Below are 23,090 nucleotides of genomic sequence, written 5' to 3' on the forward strand. Positions count from 1 at the left end.
GTGGCAGGAGGGGGCAGTACAGTGTAGTATGAGAAGCCCTGGCTCTGGGGGCCTTGGACCAGAATCCCAAATCCGGCATCTATCAGTGGAGTGCCCGTAGGGAAATCATTCAACACGTCTGAGCTTCATTTTTTCTTTTGTAAAATAAGGAAAATAGAATACACTGATTAGAGCCATTTTTAGGATTTAAGATTATGATCTATGTGATATAGATGTATATGCACAGATATACCTCTTAGGAGCAATTGTTCCGTATTCACTAATTCAGTGTTTGCAGAGACCTTGTAAAATGTAACTACCACAAATGATAGACATCAACTGTTAATATGTATATTGTACGTGTGTGTGTATGTGTGTGCAAATATCTGTCCGTGGAAGAGTACATAGGGAATAACAACTAGACCTTGGATTCAGTTCTGTTTCTATTGATAGACTCTACTGATGGGTAGATTGAGACAGGTTACTTTACCTCTATGCCTAGAGGTATACCTCTATGCCTCAATTCCTAATATGTAAAGTTAGGGTCAAGGTGTCTGCTGTCCCCATAAGAAGAAGTCATTGTGGGGATAAAATGAATTTAATAGTCATAAACTTTCTTAGTAACTTTTAAAGCACCCTCATAATGGAAAGTTGTATTTTCATCTGGCTCCTTTCCAGGCAGCAGGAGCCATCAGGACACTGGGATGGTGATTCTGCAGGGTCTCTAATCCACAATGGACCATTCGAATTTAGAGTTCATTTATTCCTTGGTTTGTTTATTTGCTCTTTCAATGAACTGGTATTGAAACGGACCATGTGCCCAGGGCTAGACAAGATGGGGATGCAAATGAATAAGCCAGACCCACTTCTGAGGATGCTTACTGCAGGAGACAAAACATGCTTTTTGGATTCTAGGATAGGGGTATCCCAGGCTCCCATGCTTCTGCCAGGCCCAAATTCTTCACACGGCCCTGGGTCTTCATCTGACGATGGGGACTTACCCATACTCATGTCAGTTACATATGTGTGCATACTTGTGAGTGTGTGAGAGTGGGTATGACTCTGTCTAGAGAAAGAAATGGGGATGCAAACTCCCCTGACACTTTCTCCAGGTGCAGTCTCCTTTATGTTCTTTCATTCACATGCATCCCCTTGGAGTCCCATGGAATGTCTCTGGGATCTTAGTCATAATCCCTCATGCTACAGCTGCCAGCATATAGAACTTCAAAGATGTCCAGGTGACAGTTCCTGAGAGATAAATGCATCAGCTGCATAAACTTCATGCACCTCAGGTAGTGTTTTGTGGGAAGCAGGTTGGGTCCTTTTTGTGTTTGAAACCCAGAGTAAATAATAAATAAACCCACTAATGTGATTCCCTTTGAGGAATCATTATTTGTCTTGCAACTTCAATTCTCTGATATTATATGAAAGCAATTCTTGGACAACATGCGTGCCTAGGAAACCCCCTCAAGTTGTTTAAAGGGTCTATAAGTTTGCAACTGGACTTTCAAATTGTCGTGATGATGGATGTAAAATAGGGAGAAAAATTACAGACTTCCTTGGAAATTGCTTTGACACAAGGTTTGAGTGGACATGAAACTGATCTTAAAAGACCTAGAAGGAAACACAGTAATCATGTGAACTCAATCCCTTCGGAGAGAAAGTCTGGAGTGGTGAAATAGATATCCTTATTTTTGGATTATTAGTTTGAAAATGTAATGCAATTTAGTCACTATACAATATACATCTTTTCCTCTAGACTGCTTCTCTTTGGTTTCTCCCTCATCAATTTGACTAGTTTGTCATCTTTTTTTTTTTTTTTTAAAGATTTTATTTCTTTATTTGACAGAGAGAGAGAGACAGTGAGAAAGGGACACAAGCAGGAGGAGGGGGAGGGTAGAAGCAGGCTTCCCACAGAGCAGGGAGCCCAGTTCGGGGCTTGATCCCAGGACCCTGGGATCATGACCTGAGCTGTAGGCAGACGCCTAACGACTGACCGACCCAGGCGTCCCTTGACTAGTCATTCTTATCAAATTAATCAACACTGATTATTCATTCATTCTTTCATGCCTTCATCTATTACTAAGAGTGAATTAGAAGCCTGTAACGTGCACAGCACTATCAGGACTTAAATTCCTCTCCTGGAACATGACCTGTGTGGATAAATGAAGTAGATATCCTGATGCGTAGCGTCTTTCTGTGGAGTCTTTCAATATTACATGTTTATTAAATTCTAGTAGATTCATTCACTTTTATTAAAGATTTCAAAGATTTTTCTCCCAGTCTGTAAAAGGTAACATCAACTCAGCCAAAGTAGGTTTGGGGTTTCTGTTCTAATAGCTGTTGAGTTCAAACTGTCTTTTCCAAGGTCTGGCAAGATAGTGAGGAGGTTAAGAGCACGGGCTCTGAAGTCAGACTGCCTGGATCCAAAGTCTGGCTTGGCGTTTTTCTACCTGTATAACTTCAGGCAAGTTACCTAACTCCTTTACACCTCCATCTTATTATCTGTAAAGTGAGAATGATGTTATCTACGTCCTAGGGCTGTCCTGGGTATTAAGTGGGAGGTCCTGTAAGCAAATGGTAGAGCAGCTGAACCATACTGACCCCAGTAAGTACTTGTTAGATGTCAGTTGTTATTGCTGGTGTTGTATCATGGAAACCATTTGTTTGATTCCTGGATTAATTCGCTAGCACATTGGATATTCTCTGCCTGAAATTTTACATTTCCCCTAATATGACACATGATGCGCGTTTGGATAAACTAGAGCCCCTGAGTTAATTATTATTATTATTTTTTAATATTTTATTTATTTGACACACAGAAAGAAATCACAAGTAGGCAGAGAGGCAGGCAGAGAGAGGGGAGAAAGCAGGTTCCCTGCGGAGCAGAGAGCCCGACGCGGGGCTCGATCCCAGGACCCTGGGATCATGACCCGAGCTGAAGGCAGAGGCTTTAACCCACTGAGCCACCCAGGTGCCCCCTGAGTTAATTATTGTTAACGTCATAAATGCAAGGGTGCAGCTACGGGACGGATGGGCCCTACGTCCCTGAGTGAGGTTTGGGAAAGATACATCCTGTATCTGTACCTCTGGGAATAAATGTACTAAACTACCAATACTGTGACTAGGGAAATGGAAACCTAAGGAATGAATCTGGTGGGAATTTCATTCGGATTCTTAAATTGAGGAAAAAATTGGTGGTTTTTACAAACTTAGACTTGATCAGCATTGCATGGGAGATTTCTAATAATATAGATTTCTGAGCTCCGATTAAGACCTAGTGAATTAGAATTTCCTGGAATTTCTATTTAACAAAAAAGTTCCCACCAGTAATTTGTATGCAGCTAGCCGGATCCCAGCATGTGAGAAGCATTGACTTATGGTGTAGTGGGTTGTTGATAGCTAAATGCCATTAGTAGGCAGACATTCTAGACCAGGTAGAAGAGATTAATTTCAACCTTCATTTGGTTTACCTTGAGGGAATCCTAGGGCCCCTATGCTCCCACTTCTGGACTGGTGACATCAGAGGACAAGGAGGAAAGAGGCTCATTGAAGGGCTTTATAATTTGAGTGGATAGCCTTTGTTCTCTGTGAATCCCTTGGAACTTCCTCCTAAAGCTTAGAAGAAGGTCTCACATCTCACCCTTTGACAATAGTTCCTGGGTGTTCTGGGTGTATGTGGAAAACCTCCAGGAAACATGCAGCTCACAGTTATAAAGCACGATTTGACAAAAACAACAAAACAGAACAATCCCCCCAAAAACAAACCCCCCAAACACAAAACACTAGAAAGCTGAAAGACAGAAATAAAAATTAAGAAAACACAGCAGAGCAAACCACCATTGTCTCAAGAAAGCAGTTGGCTTACACAGTTTAGACAATACATTTTGTAAGTGAAATGGTGGCCCTTTTCATTTGGATGCTAGAAAGTGCAGAGTCAAGTTTATGGGTCACATCCCACCAATATAGTGTGGCTGTCTGGCCAGATATTTTATGTACTTGTCTCCCTCTTATACTCTTCACATCATTTTTCTTACACTTATTTATCATTTGCCCATATTTCCTCAGTGAGGTATTTTTAATCCTCTTCTAGTACATATGGTACAAAGCATATAAAATCATTTTGGAAACAAGTTGGGATTTTAATGTATAGGCAAATATATAGTAGGCAATTGGCACATAAGATATTATTTTTGCCCTAATTTACACAACTTAGTGCTCAGAGAGTCATAGAAACATGTGAAACTAACTGCAGTGTGGTTTTCTAAGTGCTCTGAAGGCAGTGGTGGGGGAACGTGTGCTTCAAACGTGGTTGTTCACAGTGAAGGAGGAACCCCCCATTTGCCCAGGAGCAATTATTCTGCACCTGTTGTGTGCCAACAATTCTTTCAGGCCCCAAAGATAAAAACTCCCTGAGCCCCAAGGAGTACAAGTCAATGGGCATGGGGAAGACAAATATGTAGGCAAATAACTATACTATAACACGATTCATTCCAAAACTGAGTATATATAAAAGGCTGTGAAAACACAGAGAAGGGGCAATTAATTATATCTGGGAAAGGAAGTCTCAAGGAGAGAGAGCTATGGAGAGGTGATGACATTTCAGCTTGATCTTGTGCATAACAAATGACTTCCTATAAGGTATTTTCCACCTGTTTTGAATTAACTAAAATGATTAGGTCTTAGAATTTATAAAGGTCATCTCTACTAGAATGGGAAAAGTGGATCACTCTTGTAAAATAACCATTTAAAAAGTGCCGGCCTGATTCTGGATGGCTATCAGAACGAATTAATGCTAAAAACACAGAAGAAAGAAGACTCTTGAAACTGAGATGGGGATTTGATAAAAAATAGTGCTGATAAATAATTGTATATAATTAAAATAAGGAATGTGATATCAAAATAATTTTATCTTCCTACTCTACCACATTGTCTTTTAGTTTGTGTTTGACTGATTTAGGCACAATTACAGGGAAAAACCACTGACTAAGGAGATAAACAGAAATGTTGCCAATTCTTAGGACAGAAGTAATGCTATGTGTGCTCTAAATCCACTTCGTTTTCTTCCTGGGTCCACCAGGAAACTCCGTTTTCTCATCACCCTTGCTGATCTCTGTCAATTCAGAACTTGCCTAAAAAATCTTCCACACTTGATCTTTGACTCTCTCACTTTCTCTTCCATGGAGACTGCATGTGAAAAACAATGGCATCAGGAGCGGGGAAAAGCTCAGGTCCCTGGGGTACACTTAGAGGAGGACTCACTCAGAAAGCGAACTAGGAACGTTCACACTGGATTTTGCCTGAGCAAAGTAGTATCGTACATTGCGCAAGACTGCTGAGATTTGCGATATGCGCAAGACTGCTGAGATTTGCGATAGTTTGTTACATAGTGGTTATTCTGTTCTCCCACACATCTCATGTCCTCCCTCCACGAGATGATGTCAGCACTTTTCCTTTACAGTTACCTTCTTTTGTTTCCCTCCATCCATCCATCCTCAGAATCACATAACACAACTGTGATTCATTCAAGACATGTTTACAGAATTTATGAATTAAGGTTTTCAGGCACTAAGATTGGTACTGTAATACCTAACTATCAAGTATGCATAAAATAGGTCATGAAAATAAGCAGATCTCACTTCTCAGAGGAGCTACATTACATTGGCTGTGATTCATGTAGCACATGTATGGGACATCTCGAAGTCTGGCCCCTGTGCCAGGCCCAGGGGACACACGGAGTGTAAGGGCAGCATGTTCTGCTGTCATGGCTGTGAACATATTTGGAAGAGAGCCACCCAGCCTGTAAAGAATGAGTCAGGTTACTTTTTAGTCCTCAGAGTCTCAGATTCATTTGGCAAAACAGTAAGGTTTTTAAATAGCTGTTTCCATGTGTGAATTCTGAAATTATTTCTGTGACATTCTCATGTACCTGAATGAACAATTTATTCAATCAAGAATATTTCATAAGCATATCCTGCATTTCAGCTAGGCATTGCTCTAGTTATTGGGATGAACACAGTGAACAGACTGGCCCCTGCCTTCAAGAGTCATATAATCTAGGAAGGAGAAACATTTAAAATAGCGCCATGAGTGTTTTCGCGGAGGCAAGACACAGTACATTGCCTTTATTTCCCACGTTTTCTCTTCTTTCTGGACAAAAAGATATGTTCATACTTCTGTTTTTTAAAGCCAAAGCAACACCAAAAAGAACTGAATGTGCAAAATTTAATTCACTTATTAAGGTCTCTAAATTTATTTTTTCTCCTTGGTCATCATGGCTGTGGTTTGGGTAGAGAGTTGGGAGTTAGTGGAGGGGTATTTTTGTATCAAACATGCTGATTGATTTTAAGCTCCTGATGAACCATGTATGTGCATTTATCTGTGAATAGGTAGCCTTCCATATAGCTCTATGTAGGAACCACAGATATATAAGAATGCTCTTTTTTATCCCTATCACTAGGTTGCTCAGTGGCAAAGGCCTAATTAATTCCTCAGTTCCTTAATACAATATCAAAAATAGTGAACCATTGAACCTGCAAGTATGTCTGGTTTTCTTGCACTCAAATTCCCATGCCTCCAATTCATCCCTTGCATTGAGGAATGCCAGTCTCTGAGATTCATTTCCCCAAGCTCATCACATTGTACCTATTTACCTATTGAAAATACTCTCAGGGGCTCCCATTGCTTATTGAATTATATCCAATTCCACAGTAGCATTTCATGCCCTCCTTTGCCCCATATAGACTGTGAATCTCCTTAGCACCCTTGTCATTTCTCACTGCAGGTGCAAAGTCCTGAATGTTCTTTCAGTTCCACATACCCATTAATCCTTATTCCTACTTCGTTATGGTATCCCAAGTCTGTCCCTGGCCTCCTCACCCATTGTGCATCCTGGGTGCCAGTTTCCTACAGAAATACCTGTTTTCAAGCACTGGAAATGGAGTAGAGTGCCCATGGACTGGTCCCAGTGGAGATGGCTCCTGTGCTATCAGAGGGCATCTGTGGATCTTCATGCAATGAGGGGATATCTCATCCATTCCACCCCATCTGGCCTTTCCCTGGAGGGTCTCTGCCTGTTCCTTAAGGTCAGCATCTTCTGATCTGCTGTCTTCCAAAGAATGGGTTTGGGGGGATAGAGATTGAGCCAGTGATGCCCAAGGACTGAGAATTTGGAAGTCTAGCCTCTTCCTCATGGCTGCCATCCATCACCTGCCTCGGCATCATCTGGAAACTGAAAAATGCAGAATCCTGGCCCACAACAGACCAACAAAGCAGAATTTACAGGGTGATCTCAGACAGCCACAGTTTAAATAATTATTCTGTGTAGGTGACTTAAGTCTGAGAGCCACCCTCCACAGATGGGAGACAGTCTGTGAGAGGATCCTGGTTACGGCCGAAAAAGAAGGGTTAATGGCTTTCATTTCTTTGTTCACCTTAGTGTTTGACTTCCCGGCTGCCATGTGGATAGCAGGAGAGTGGAGTCCAAGGAGTGGGGGAGTGAGGGCAAATCAAGGCCATACCTCCTTGACAAAGGAGACTGTCCTTGACAATCACAAGGAAAGGAATAAAGTATTATTTGGGGGGTGGGGTGGGAATTACACAGACAATCCTCAATGTCCACTCATGATTTTCTTGAGCACTAGGCCTTGGGCAGGCAAAGCAAAAGGGGTTTGCAGTCCTTGATGTGTTGTCCTACTTTGTGCCCCCCACCACATCTCGTTCTATTTCCAGAACTTCATCTTCATCTTTCAAGCTTGGCGACATTGCTGTAACCAGTGCTGACATATTGGAAGAATAAAAAAGAACATATGATTGTATTTACTTATTATTGCTTTATAAGTTCTTACTTTAGCATGGGTTTTATAATGTATATGATGCATAGTGGAACATATATATTCATAAATTAAAATACATACGTTCGCATGATGCATATAGTCCCCTTTCTTTCCCTGATCCTGTATCCCTTTAAAAGAACTTCACTATCAGCTATCTTGACCATGCAGCAACTTGGTCCTCTAAGTTAGAACCAACCCCTGACTCCTCTTTCCCAATGACTCTCTAAGGCCTGGGAATTTTGTATTTTGGACTCTCCCAGGGCTTTAATGAATTTCCTTTTGATGCTCGTCCAATGGAACCAGCATTGCTATTTGACATTTTGAATTTTTCATTTCAGTATGTGACCTTGTAGGGTGTTGTTTTGAAGTAACCAAATCCTGATCTTAATCTAGTGAGTTTAACCCTTGCTTGTTTCTCTGCCAATGTCATAGCCAGTTAAATACTTTGGTAGTCACATAACGTGCCAGAAAATTAAAGCTGGTCCTTAATTAAAAGTCCATCCTCTTCCACCTATGACTTAACTCAAATTATTTTGTGTGATCTTACAAATTTGAGATACATACGGTTTATATTCTTAGCTTCTTGAACCTCCACCAGTTAAATATATAGCAAATACCTGCCTCTTTCCATAAAGAGCAGCATGTGTGGGTACATTCCATAGTCATTTAATTTCTTTTTAAGTTGGGCTTTTTTTGGTCCAAGGATCATTTTTTTTCATAATAGATCTAAATTTATACCAGTTGGTTACTATTTCCAGGACAGCCTTGTCACCGACATAAATCATCTCATTTCAGCAGCTACAGTAAATAATTGGGCCCCTGAGACATTGTTTTCCATCTTCTTTGCAGAGAGCTCCCTACAACCTCTGGGTTCTCCCCTGGGTGAGCAGGGTGATGGTGCCATTGCCTCTGGCCTTTTCATTTATTATTTATTTCATTTATTGCAGGACTCAGAACAAATTGGAATTGGCAAAAAATGGAGAGAGAGTTTGTGGAATGATAATGTCCAAGGTTCTCAATGATTACCAGAAACTGTGGGCAGAGCAGACAGGGAGAAGAGAATAAGAGAAACACAAAATGCACTATCATTTCAAAGCAGAGCACCTAAGAAAAAAATGCTTCTAAGTGCACGAATTTTCATGTCTTAATAACAAAAGGCTGGTTTAAGAAAGTTTTTTGTGTTGTTTTGTTTTTAGAAGTCAAATGTAGGCTCCATTGCTAGAAGGAGCTCTAGCAGGAAGTTGACAGACTTGCAGGATTGGCTCCCTGGGGCTAAGCTTCTCCCCTGTAAGTCTCAGTTTTTCTGGTAGTAAACACCCATGGATTGATTACTTTTCTGGCTCCCTGGAGTATAAAAGGGTCAGCTCACCACTAGGTTGTAATAAAGCTTCCTCCTTGGTTTCTGGTTGATGAAATACTTTCCAGCTTTTGCGCAAAGATTAATTTGCTACACTAGAACTTGATTACAATTCAGTAGCTTTTTATCATACAGCTTTCATCTTGGACCAATTCTTAAAATAGGGAGCTTTTAAATGATATGATCCTGATGGATACCAAGTAGGATTTTACTCAAAGGCAGCCTAAAATGTATAAAGTATCTGACCTAATAACCGAAACAGAGTAAATGCTTAATAAAACAGTTATCTCCTGTCTTTTGGTGTGTGTGTGTGTGTGTGTGTGTGTGTGTGTGTGTGTATCCTTTCTTCCAGAATTTCAGAGTTTGACTAGATCCTAGAGGTCATGTAGTCCAATGATGCATAATCTCAGATGCAATAATAGGTAGGTATTGTTTCTACTTTTTTTTATTAACAGTTTTTAATTTTAATTCTAGCATTGTTAACATATAGTGTTATATTAGTTTCAGGTGTACTATACAGTGATTTAACAATTTTGTACATTGCTCAGTGCTTATCAAAGTAAGTGTACTCTTAATCCCCATTATCTCTTTCATGCATTCCCCCTCCCACCTACCTCACCTTTGATAAACGTTAGTTTGTTTTCTATTGGTAAGAGTCTGTCTCTCGGTTTCTCTCTCTCTCTCTCTTTCCTTTGCTTATTTTGTTTCTTAAATTCCACATGTGTGAAATTATATGGTATTTGTCTTTCTCTGACTAGCTTATTTCACTTAATGTTATATTCTCTAGGTCCATCCATGTCATTGCAAATGACAAGATTTCATTCTTTTGTAGGGCTGAATAATATTCAGTTGTAGATATAAACCACTTCTTTATCCATTCATCTATTGATGGACACTTGGGTTCCTTCCATAATTTGGCTATTGTGAACAATGCTGCAGTAAACATCTTTGTATTAGTGTTCTTGTATTTAGAGGGTAAATACCCAGTAATGTGGTTACTGGATTGTAGGGTACTTCCATTTTTAATTTTTTGAGGAACCTCCATACTGTTTTCCAGAGTGGCTAAAACAGTTTGCATCCCCACCAACAGAGAGCACCCTCACCAACACTTGTTGTTTCTTGTGTTTTTTATTTTAACTATTCTGACAGGTGTGAAATGATATTTCACTGAGGTTTTGATTTGCATTTCCCTAATGTTGAGTGATGTTGAGCAACTTCTCACGTGTCTGTTAGCCATCTGGATGTCTTCTTTGGCAAAGTGTCTGTTCATGTCTTCTGCCCATTTTTAATTGGATTATTTGGGTTTTTTTGTTGTTGTTGTTGAATTGTAGAAGTTCTTTATATACTTTGGATACTAGCTCTTTATCTGATATGTTATTTGCAAATATCTTCTCCCATTCCCTTTTAATTAAAAGGAAACCTATGTTGCCTTTTGTTAGTCATTCCCTTTGCTTAGCAGAGGTATGTATTGTTATTAACCATAGTCTTCAGATGAGAAAACCGAAATCTTGGAAGATGAAATAATTTACAGAATCATCCAGCTAAGATGAAACTCAGACCTAACTCTAATAACTGTGTTCCTCACTATTATCCTAGATGCCTTTTAGGTAATATTTAAACTCATGCTATCAAGTTGAAAGTATTAGTTATCTGTTGCTGTTTTACAAACCCACCCCAAAACTTGGACATACCCAAATACAATCATGAGTTATTTTCTTGCATGGTTTCTGGTGGGTCAGGAATTCAGGAGGATCCTGACGAGGCAATTCTCACTCAAGGTCTTTTATGAAGTTGTGGTCGGATGTTGGCTGAGGTTGTAGTTGCCTGAAGTCTGGACTGGGGCTAGAAAATTCACCTCCAAGGTGGCTCATTCACAAACCTGGCAGATTGATGCTGGCTCTAGCAGGGGTCTTCCATTGCCCTCCATGTGGATTTCTTCCCAGAGCTGTTGAGTGTCCTTCTAGCATGGTGGCAGGCTTCCCTTATGATATGTGATTCAAAAGGTCAAGGCTAAAGCAATAATGCCTTTCATGATGTAGCCATAGAAATAACATACTATTATTCCCACCACATTCTGTTGGTCACATGGGAAATTCCAATTCAGTATGTGAAGGACTATATATGGGTATGAATACCAGGAGGCATGAGTCGTTGGGGGTCATCTTAAAGGCTGGCTTCAATTGCAGACTACTACTTATTCTATTCTTTCATAAGCCCTTTCTAAACATGACTCTAGTCTATTATTCTTAGCCTTTATTGATCCATTATAGACATTCAATAAATATCAGCATAGCCAATGAACTCAATAAATATTTGGACCTAGGAAAGTGAAGAAACCCAATTTTTTGAGCTGTTGCTAGAGGAAATTACCTTACTTGGGCCTTCACCAATGACTCACTTTTTTCTGCCAGCCTTTTCCTTTTCAAAATCAGTTTACCTTCCCTCTAAGCTTATAATCTAATGATTGTGAAAGGGAACCTTTCACTGATGCCGCTCCATCTGATTGAGAGACCTGAGAATAAGTTTGACAAATGGGTTCTTCCCAACTAATCAGAGTCTTCTCCAGGATGATGTCCCTGAGACAGCTTCTGTAGTAGCTTCTAGTCCTACAGAAATCCATGAACCAGGTCTCTTAGATACTCCATTTCAGAGTCAACCATGAGTCAATTCTGTAATGTATAAGGAGCTATAAATATCCCCATGCATTAATAATGCTGGTTGTTGGTAAATAGAAATACAGTATATAGAAAAAAAAATGTTTCTTTGGGAAGAAAGCCATTTTATTTTGTCATCTCTAATTTACTCGCATTTTTCATCCTATATGTTACTTAATGAAGATAAGCCACTGAAGCTTTAGTTAGGACAGGAACTCTGCTTTTCCAGAAGCAGTGCCTGGTGTGATGTTTAAAAATACAGTTCTCTTCCAGTCCCTGCTCCTTTCTTGTTCCAAGGATGTCATTATCAATACTAATATAAATTTTTCATTGCTTGAGCCATTACAATATACTGGGAATAGATTTTTCAATTTTTCAAGTTCCACTGAGTATATTAGCAAAATTATCTGTCTGTCAGTGGGCATGTGGTGACGCCAGTAGCATCTCTGATTTTGATTGTTCTGAATCTTTTATTTTTACAGGTCTCCAGTAGAGAAAAAGCCAAGGATTTATTTGCAAACCATCCTCTCCCCCTTTTCTTCTGATTGCTTTCTCTTATGCCTTTTATTCTCTTATCTGAGTCTTTAAGAAGATGGATACCAAGAGTAATATTAGAGAAAGGATGTGTATACTTCATTGGTAAAATTGTGAGCTTTTAAAAATCATGCTTCAAGGTGTTTTATTTTATTTTATTATTTGTAATATCCTTATAAGTTAGAGCAAAAAATTTGTTAAGGAGGAGGTTCTTGACCCATGCAGAAACTTACTATGTTTCAGGGGGCAGACTCAGAGTGTAGACATATTTTAACACTCAGTATAGTGACAATTCTGGATGCAAATGACCTATGGCAGGTTGAACTCCCTATTCTTTTGTAATCATCATGAACTACAAGTGGGATGTTACCTTTAGAATGCATTGTAGACTTCAGTGTGGGGTGTTATGGAAGAAGAACCTAAGAGAGGGTGATGGTGAGAGGGACAAATTTTACAAGCATTCTTAACTGAAAAAGCTAAGAAATAGAATGATGGGGTCATAGAATGGTAGATTTGGGAGGAACAGAGGGAGGGGGAGAAGCAGTCTCCCTGCATGGCAGGAAGCCTGATGGAAAACTCGATCCCAGGACCCTGGGATCATGACCTGAGCCAAAGGCAGATGCTTAACCGACTGAGGCACCCAGGTACCCAGGACTAAATAGATTTTTTTGTTTGGAATATTTGGTCTGAGTAACTAACTGCAGAGATCAAATTCAACAAATGGTCTTTTATTATTATGTGTTATTTATACCTATCCACTGAACTTGATCTTGCCGTGTAATGTCAGTGGTGCTCCATGGTTACACACCATGCAGACAACCTGTCAATGGACCTGAGGTCATTAACATCTGTCTTAGGTTCCTGTTGCTGCTGTGAGCAAATTACTGGCTCCAAACACTTGACATAAATTTATTATCATAAAGTTCTGAGAGTCAGAAGTCCGAAAATAGGTCTGAGGTGGCTAAAAACAAGGAAGGTGTTGGCAGGGCTAGTTCCTTCTGGAAACTCTAGGGAGATGCCATCCATTTCCTTTCCAATCTTCTACTTTTTTTTTTTTTTTTTTTTTTTTTTTTTTTTAAGAGAGCACAGGAGCGCAGTTGGGGAGGGGCAGAGGCAGAGGGAGAGAATCTCAAGCACACCCCGTGCCTGAGCCACCCGGAAGCCCCTCCTTTCCTGTCTTCTGGAGGCTGGCTGCATTCCTTCACTTAGGGCCTCTTTCCAGCAATGGCATCACTCGGACACCTGCTTCTGTTCATCACAACTCCTTTTCTGACTCTCATACTCCTGCCTCCCTCTTATAAGAATCCTTGTGGTTGCTCCTCTCCAGAAAATCCAGGATAATCTTCCCATCTCAAGATCATTACTCACATCTACAAAGTCTGTTTTGCTATGGAAGGTAACAAAGTCACAGGTTCTGCAGATTGCAACATGGACATCCTTTGCGGAGGGGTGGCATTCTTCCATCATATCTAAATTTAATATTCAGTTTACAACATTGAGTGTGATGGTGAGAGCCTTGCAGAAAGCCTGAAAGCTTTAGTTTGCATCTTATTTAGAATGCATCATCTGCGTGACCTCAGGTTGCTTACATAAACTGACAAGCCTTGGTTTCTTGGTCTGCACACCAACGGATAGAAATAAGAGCCAAAATGCATTACGCCCTTGGTATAGTCACTCATTCACCATTAAAAATATATATATATTCTTGCATACCTCCTTTGTGGCAGGGAGAGTGCTAGTTGCTGGGGGCACCCCCAGGATGAGCAGGCGCTGACACTAGGGCCTGTCTCAAGAGCCTACGGTGCCATGGGGAGGACAGTTCTTCATCAAATTTGTAGTCCTACGAAGTATTCTAAAACTTCAAGTCGGACAGCATTGTACTGTAGAGGGGCTTGTGCCGGGGGAGCTGGTCATGGATGATTAGATCTACGAAGGAGAATGGGAGAGACTGTCCTGAGGCAGTGCTTCCTGAATTGAGACATGGAGACATGGAGATGAGGAAGGCAGAGAGGGGAGGGAAGAGCATTGCAGGCAGAGAGACCAGCAGGTGCAAAGGGAGAAGGGAACAGGGCATGGGTGGAGGATCCGAAGAAAGGTGGGGTGATGGATTGGGGAGAGTACATATATCCCAAGTACTACTCCAATGGCTGAAAGGGCACATTCCAAACACTGGCTTACTGGAGGAGGTGACCTCAGGCAAGTCATTAAACTCTGCTAAGCCTCAGTTCCCTCTCAGGTAAAATGCAAAGAATAGTTGTAGCTCTTAGGGTGTTGCAGGTTAGATAACAAAATGCCCATAATTGCAAAGCACTAGAATCTTCGCAATTTTCCTGATCATTAACTCCTTTATTCTTGCATCAACCTGATGAGGTATTATTAACCCTATCTTAACCCTATTTTATAGATGAAGAAACTGAGGCATGGACCCTTAAATAACCTATCAGGAAACACCGCAACCTTGTAGCAGAGCCAGGATTTCAGGCAAGATCAATCTACCTGCAAGGAGCCAGCGTTCCTTACCACAGTGTCACTTGCCCCAGGGGGGTGGCTTCAGGGATGGATGGGATAACATGGGCGTTTTGTAAAGTAAATGTAAATCCATAAGTAAAAGCTTATGATTATTCATACTTCCCTCCTGACCATTATGTTTCCTCCCATTATTACATTGAGCGGATTCATTTTCTTTCTTTCCCAATTCATTTTCTCTCTACATAAATTCTGATGAAAGCTACAGAGAACAAGAATAAGTGAGAGATGTGAAGTGCATTTGTGTCTCATTGATTCTGTGGCCTTGTTCCTTTTGGCCCGGGTGCCAGAGCTTCTTTCCGAAGGAACAGGGAGACGAGAACAACTTACTGTCTGTTATACTCTTAGATTCAGTAATCAAGTGTTTGGGGCAACTAAATATTCTGGTAAATTGAGATAACCAAATAAACCATATGAGGTTTATGTAATTTCAAATATTTAGCATACAAAGATATATTTAACACTAAAACTATATATTTAATCTTCCTTTAATAATTTCAGAGATGTTTCCGAACCATGCTGGTTTTCTGGATTCCCATCACCATGTCAATTATCTTTGCCTTGAGGAAGTGCAGGAGTGCTGGCTTAATAGTCATTTGTAGTCTGTAGGACGCCAGAGAACCGTCCCTTACTAGAAATTGTCATAGATTGAAATTTAAATTCAATTTCTTGATTAATTCTGTAAATTTAAAACAATACAGGGAGGCTTTTGCAATTATTTCCTTTTAATTTCAGCATTAATGTGAAACAATAAAAAGGTTTATATCTTGTGGAAAATACATAACCCCCAAATGCTTCACCAATCCAATCAACAAGATGCAAAACGAAGAGAGAAGGATCTTCCATTTGTCAGGTTATAGATTGTTTTTAGCGTTCATCCAGATGTCTGACGATGTCAGAACGCAAGTTTTTAGCAATTCTGATGCCAGAAGATATTCAAGGATAGATCTATTTTCATCAAGAACCACACACACAAAAAATGTATTTTCTTTTCTGGTATTGTTTTGAGATCACCCAGTATTTAAGAGGAGTCCAACATCAATGGACACTTCTTAATTTCTATGATCCCAGATTTCTCATTGCTCCTACAAATTCAAGGTCTGAAGAAGCCACTGACAGCTTGGAGCTAGGCTCTCAAATTTGGAGCCAGCGGCATGTCTTCTGCAATGACTGAAATAACTCAGTGAAATTTCTTTCTCCCTTAACTAAAAGCTTCCTCCAGTCGTGAAATTCCCTTTGCTCTGCCGCAACCCCAATGTAAAAAGGAGAACATGTTCAGATATTGAAAAACCGTAGGCCATTACCTACTTTATCACTCATATCAAAGACACTGGAAAGATAGCACATGTACAATTGATGGATTATTCTGATCATGAAAGTCTGATGACCCCACTTGGGTTTTCAAACAAGGCATTTAATAACCACTGCCTTGTTAAAAGGTGGAAAATGATCTGGCTGGTGGCCTGATAGGACGAGGTTTTATTGATTTTACTGAGGCCCTTGACTTGGGAGATCACAGGCTTCTTAAGGGCAAACTTAAAAGGAACCATTAAGATGGATGAGTAATTACCTGTGTGATGGCTGTCATTCTGTAAAAACATCAGGATTGGGGAGCTTCTCCTTTGGGTATCACTTGATGGGGGAGGGCAAGACCATAGACGAAGTCTTGTTTCAACCACTTTTAGTCCTTTGCATATATATATGAATTAGCTTTGTTCCGTTAGAAATATTGGGTGTAGATGATTTTTAAAGACATAGGCTTTGTTTTATTCATTGAATGTCAGTGTACAAGGAAGAATAGATAGTTACAGGTGCTAAAACAGCTAAATGATGTTTCAAATGTTCCTGAAAAAAAGAAAGAACTTTATAAATGCCTTTAGTGCTCATGGTTCTGAATCCACGCTGGAATGAGGATCTCCGAAGCTTGGGACTCCCAAGGGGCCCGGTTGGACTTGAGACAACGTCAGAAAAGAGAGCACTGCTGGCAGACTGGGGTAGGAGGTACTGGGTTGGACTCAGTGCTCAGGAAATGTGGAGGCGGCCTAGGGTGCTGGAGAATGGAGCTGATGATCAGCACCCTGAGCAGTAAGACAGGCATTCGGGACCCCAGGGAGCAGGGCTCCGAGTGCATGATGTCCTGTGGACTGGGAAATGGCCGTCTGAGAGATTGTGCAGTGGAGTTCTCAGGCCCTCTCTCCTTTGTTCCTTGCCCTCTTTGAATTGGCATCACTCACTGAATTGCCAAGACTATCCCCAGGGTGGAGAGGGAGTAGAGGAAGAGGTTATGTTTACTGGAAACCACTGGACTACTGAACCTGGGTGAGGCAAGACTTTCCATCAGTGTTAAAATAATCACTTATCTATCATTACTTATTCATTTATTTGTCACATATCTATGGGGCAAATATTGTATACAAGTGTCAGAATCACTATGTTGTGTAATAGAGATCGACAATGATATTAACCTGATTGTCGTTCTCAAAGAGATTCTAGCTTAATAGAGACGGTTACATATGTAAATAAATGCATTATTACTATAGGTGCTGTCATGTACTGTATAGAGAATATACTGGACAGAGCAAAGCCATAAGAAAATGTGGCAACTGAATTTTCTGAACAGGGAATGGAGCTGGGAATGACTCAGAAAGGAGATAATGTGTAACTGAGTCTTGAAAGATGATTGGCCATTAGCCGGAACTGTGGTTAGCTGAGGTGGGCAGACGTGGAGTCATGCAGGGGGCTAGAGTAACTCCAGGGAGAAGGAGGAATCTCGCCATCAGGGGTGTTTTCGTGTGGGGGATAAGAGGGTCTTTATACATGGTCTGGGGTCAGGGAGAGGACAGGTATCTGCAAAGCAAGGTTTCCTTGGGTGAAAGATTATATGAACTTGTTGCAGAGCTTCCTTCTAAAACTCCAAATTCTATTAGGAAGAAGAAAGTGTGGACTCATCATTGACATCTTTGTCTGTTTTATTGAGCTTGGGTACCTAAGTTTTTGCCTTCTCGAGGGGATCCCAAATGGGTAGCATTCCGTCATGTTCGTATAATGTTTTGGGCCTCCCCTTTGCTAGGAGGGATGACTTGGCTGCTATCATCCTCTGAATCCATAAGTGAAAGTTTGTTCTTGGCAGGTCTTTGTAGGAGATGCTGAATCTTCCTACTCATCCATGCAGATGGAAAGTTTTTGCTCTGTATGTGGGTGTGATTCTGCTGGCTGCTATTTTGTGGGTTAAAGAACAGAGTTCTTCAGTATCCTATAGCAAGATGAATCAGCCACCAAAGAGCTCACTGTGACATGAGAATTATTTGTAAGCTATCATACAGGTTTAACTTGATTTATACTAGATGAAAGCATTACCACAGCATGTGTGAGCTTAGGAGAGGAGAGGAAATCCCTTGCTTTATTTCCTACTTGGAAATACATTTTTTAAAAGGTCAGATCCAAGAGTGAAATCATGGAGGTGAGGTGCTAAAAATATGTATTAATTCCATCATTAAATGAGCTGATCATTGTTAGACAAAGAAAAAAAATGGATGGGATAGCACTTGGGAAAATGATTTACAAAGTATTATAATGACAATATTGCAATTAGATTCCAACGATGTGATATTACATAGTAGAGGAATATTTGGGAGGTTATATTTCTATGTAAGGAACTAATCAATGATTACATTTTTCATTATATGAATTTTTATATATTTGTGTACATTGGCTTTCTTCCCAGAGGAAAAATTAATACATAAGATATTTCACTTTGTTAGAAGCCATCTCTAGTAAAGGATCGTTAAAAATAATGAATGTGTCTGAAGAGAATTTGAACTGTTTTTTTCTCCTTGTCTTTTATAAATGTTATAAAGTATAGCACTACCACAGGGTGACCTGTATTGGAAGAGTAAACTGCCAGAAATTTATTGATATCACACAGAAAAGAAGAGAGAAATCAGAGACCAATTTAATGTATTTCTCTTATTTTCATTATTCTTTTAAATTTCAAGCCCACTGCGCATTCTTTGCCTTTGAATTTCAATTCTAGTATACTCATGAACACTTCCTTAATTGTTAGTATCTGTGGGGTAGAATTCACTGGAAGGCCTACACCTATGGCTGTGGTTTAGCTCTAGAAACTAATTCTCTACAATGGCTTATTTCATATATTGTTGATATATATGAATTATTTCATATATTGTTGGCTTATTTCATATATTGTTGAGGGCAAACTGCTGAAGCGCAGATCCTATATTCCAAATGCATTCATGAGTACTAATTCATTTGGGAGGACATCTGTCTGTTGAACATGTTTTGGGGGGCAATTTTTATGCACACGATTTGTATCCGAGAACGCACAATAATTTTAGGAATAAAATTATCTACATCTTTTTTTTCAAAAGAGATCCATAAATGTTGGGAGTCTTTTGTGTGATGAAAAACAATGTCTCCTAAAATAAGTAAGGATTGTCAGTGAAGGTGCTCCAAATAGCTTGATTGGAAACAATGGGAAATCCTAGGGAGAGCCCAGAGACTTGGCAGGAAGTAGGCCTGCACTCAAATACCAGTTCCACCATTTGCATGGATTGTGTCATATTACATAACCTCCTAAGCCCTTGATTCTTCATCAGTAAAATGGGATTACTAATCTAATCAAGGGATATTTATTAAGGGTCTTACCATTGCCAGTTGCATTGTGAGTTTTAATAAATGATGGCTATTGTCATTAAATGTAAATTCATGAGTAGTTTTGAAAGACTACCTTCTCTCCTATGGAGGTGAACTGACTAGATTGTAAATATAACTTAGTTTATTTCAGAATAACCCTGACTTGAGGATCTCTGAGTCTGATTTTCGTAGAATCTGCTTAGGTGGCTGTGATAATTTCACTGGCAGCCCAGCAAGACAGTTTCCAACATGGTTGGGAAGTTGACTTGAGCCACATCATGTCGACTTCTGACAGCTAGAGCATCAATGTTAAGAAGTACCAGACCAGGGGCGCCTGGGTGGCTCAGTGGGTTAAGCCGCTGCCTTCGGCTCGGGTCATGATCTCAGGGTCCTGGGATCGAGTCCCACATCGGGCTTTCTGCTCAGCAGGGAGCCTGCTTCCTCCTCTCTCTCTCTGCCTGCCTCTCTGCCTACTTGTGATCTCCCTCTGTCAAATAAATAAATAAAATATTTAAAAAAAAAAAAAAAAAAAAAGAAGTACCAGACCAGAAATGGAAAAAGGAAATGTATATGCAGATTTAAGTATCATACTCCCAAATATCATTACATGACATTCAAATAACAACTTCTATTTTTCTCACAATATGTGCTTACTGTAGAAAATTTAGAAAATACCAATATGAAAAAATGTTTCTTTCACCCATTATTCAGATATAATTTATAACTGTTAATATTTCAGTATATATCTGTCTAGTTCTTTCTCTAATTATGCAGCAGATTTCTCCCAACGAAAATGGACTCATGTTGAACGTATTTCTTTGAAGTATGCTTTTGTGATTTAATGCTTTATTATGATCATATTTTCAAGTCTTTAGAGTACTCAAACATATTTTAATGCGTATATGATATTCCAGCATACTTTAATCAATCCTCTCCTTTTGGACATTTATGTTGTACCCAGCACTCCTCACTCTTTGTCTGATGGGTGAGTCGCAGGGAATAGTAGTGGAGTCATTGGACTAGGTCAGGGCAGCAAACTGATCAACGTGTTCACATCTAACTATGTGAGTCAGTCATTTCCTCATTACTAGAGCAGTTTGCTTAAGGGTTTTGTTTAATTATAGCCCAACTTATGGCCCAAAGAACACCTACCTGGTAATCAGAATTTGAAGATTTTCATGCCTAAGGTTCTGATTTTAAGACTTTGAAATCATAAATACCTCCTACCAACTGAAAATTCATATTAATTCAATTCCTACAAGCAAGTGGTACAGCATCTTAGAAAATATGCTAAAGTTTATTTTGCATTTCATGAAAGTGAGCTTATCACCAAAGTATATGGCGATCCATGGATCTTTTGTGTCACTGTTCTGGGAAATGCAAACTATCTTTTCTCCAAATAAATTCTGTTCATTGCCCTTGGCCCCCCACCCCCACTTGCCTTTATTTACATTAAGGCTTGGTTTAAAAAGAACTAGAACTGTTTCCCAAGAGTCCTGGGTTAGCATTCTTTCATTGGCCATTAATTCTCTGTGGTGTTATATAATTCATGAACTCTCTGTGACCTACTCTCTTTACTTGCTCTCCCTAACTTACAGTGCACGTATATAGACAAAAGGAAGTAATAGGTTCAAAATTTCTTTGAAAAAATACACAAGTACTATCCATTTATCTTTCATCTTTAGCCTTGTTTTCTTGGAAAACTTTAGTCTCAGTTGCCTAATTTTCAGTGATTGCAGGTCATTCTACTGTGGAAGATGACACTTGAGTAAAACACTGAAGGAAATGAGAGATATTTCTCAAGAGGGAAAGTCTTGCCAGGCAGAAAAAAACAGCAAGTGCAAAGGCCCTGGATCAGGAACATGTTTTGGTAATTGTAAATTGTTCAGGAGGGTCTCTGCTGCCTACCATGTGATGCCAACATTCTTTCTCTCTTCTACTTTGACTCTTTGTAGCTGTGTCTTCCATCACTGCTGATAGGCCACAGGTACAGTAAGGACACATATCTGAGCACAACTGTTAGTGCTGTCCTCACAAAAGCCAATGCCCAAGGACTGTTGTCATGATACTCCCCCATGGAAAAAAAAGCCTGGTGTCTGATTTTGAATATGGCCATTGCTACCATCATTTGTCAATGATTCAGATAACACAAGCACCAATCCCACTGAACCGTCTTACATATTGTTCTTTGACTCTAAGAATAATTTCTGTCCCGTCTCCCCCAAAGTCACTTGACTCTAGCTAATTCTTACTCTTTCTGAAAATTTCAGCTTAAAAGTCTCTTCGTCCATTCGTAAGCTTCTCTGCTCTGTCCCTGTCCTATCATTTCTGAGATCCCATCTTTACTGAGCTCATGTCACTCTTCTGTTCAACTCTTCCATGGCTTTCCATCAAGTAAAAATAGGTCACATTGGCCTATTGGGTCCTATCTGAATGGCTTGTTCTCATCATTTCTCCCTGGCTCCACCCTCTACTATAATCCCATCTATTCACTCTACTGGAACAGTCTGCACATATCAAACATGGTTCTGTCTCAGGGCCTTTGCACTTGCTGTTCCTTTTACCTGGAAAGCTCTTCCCTCAGGTGTCTCTCATTTCTTCCAGTATTTTACTTAAGGGTCATCTTTTCAGGTAGACTCTCTCTGGTCAACTTATCTAAAATTTCGACATACCTCCTCAGTCTCATAGTCACTTCCCTGATTTATTTTTTTCCTTTAGAACTAGTTACATTATAAATATATTATGCATGTTACTTACATATATTTTCTCCCCACTACTCTCCACTACTCCCACCAGATTACAAGCTGAGGGTGGGCAAGGATTTGTGTCCTTCGTTAATGTAACTGCTGTGTTCTCAGTGCCAGGAACCCAATAAATACTTGCTGAATGATTGAACATTGAGTCTATGTATGCATTTACGTATGCATTTATTATCTACTTATTTATTAATTTTACTTTATTTTATTGAAGATTTCTTTTCTCAGGACCCAGGCAGGGGGCCAAGAAGGCTGGCGCAGAGGATGATCTGAATGAGGATTGCCTTGCTGAGCTCAGAATTGTTACTTATACTTTTTTAACTCACAGCATCAAAGAAGCTCTTGATTCCATACACCCTGTCCCCATAATCTTCCGGACATTTTCAGGAACACCCCAATTCTGCGATATAAAGCTAATGAGCCCCCTTGTGCATTAAAGTTAATAGAAATGAGGAAACCCTCATATATTCTACTATAACAAAATTTAAACATAGGATAGCAACTACTTCTGACATTCTCATCAAACTTGTAAAAAGAACATATATTAAGATACATAGACAAAGAAAAGAAAACCCTTGCCCTAAATGTTAAAAATTCCTTTTATAGTGAAAAATCAACACACTAGATCTTTTATTCCATTTAAAGAAAAACACTTGCAATGCAGGAATGAGAAATCTAGTATGTTAAAATTTATAATAATCTATTTTTTAAGGCTTGAATCACAGATTTTTTTTTGATGGATATGGGCAGGTTGTGTCTTTCAAACAGAATTTTAAAGATTTCTGTGATGTTAGTG

At 39.7% G+C, this 23,090-nt stretch overlaps 1 long non-coding RNA gene across 2 annotated transcripts in view; it reads right to left on the reverse strand.

Annotated features, from left to right (window-relative positions):
* Positions 1 to 7,576: 7,576 nt before the first annotated feature.
* Positions 7,577 to 23,090, reverse strand: part of LOC309856577 — a 55,345-nt gene continuing 39,831 nt past the window's right edge. For both annotated transcript variants that reach the window (XR_014307293.1, XR_014307294.1), the window contains one exon: positions 7,577 to 7,757. This is a non-coding gene — a long non-coding RNA (uncharacterized lncRNA). The remainder of the gene's footprint in view (positions 7,758 to 23,090) is intronic.

This window comes from Mustela nivalis (genome assembly GCF_964662115.1).
Source record: "Mustela nivalis genome assembly, chromosome: 2".
Lineage (NCBI taxonomy): Eukaryota > Metazoa > Chordata > Mammalia > Carnivora > Mustelidae > Mustela > Mustela nivalis.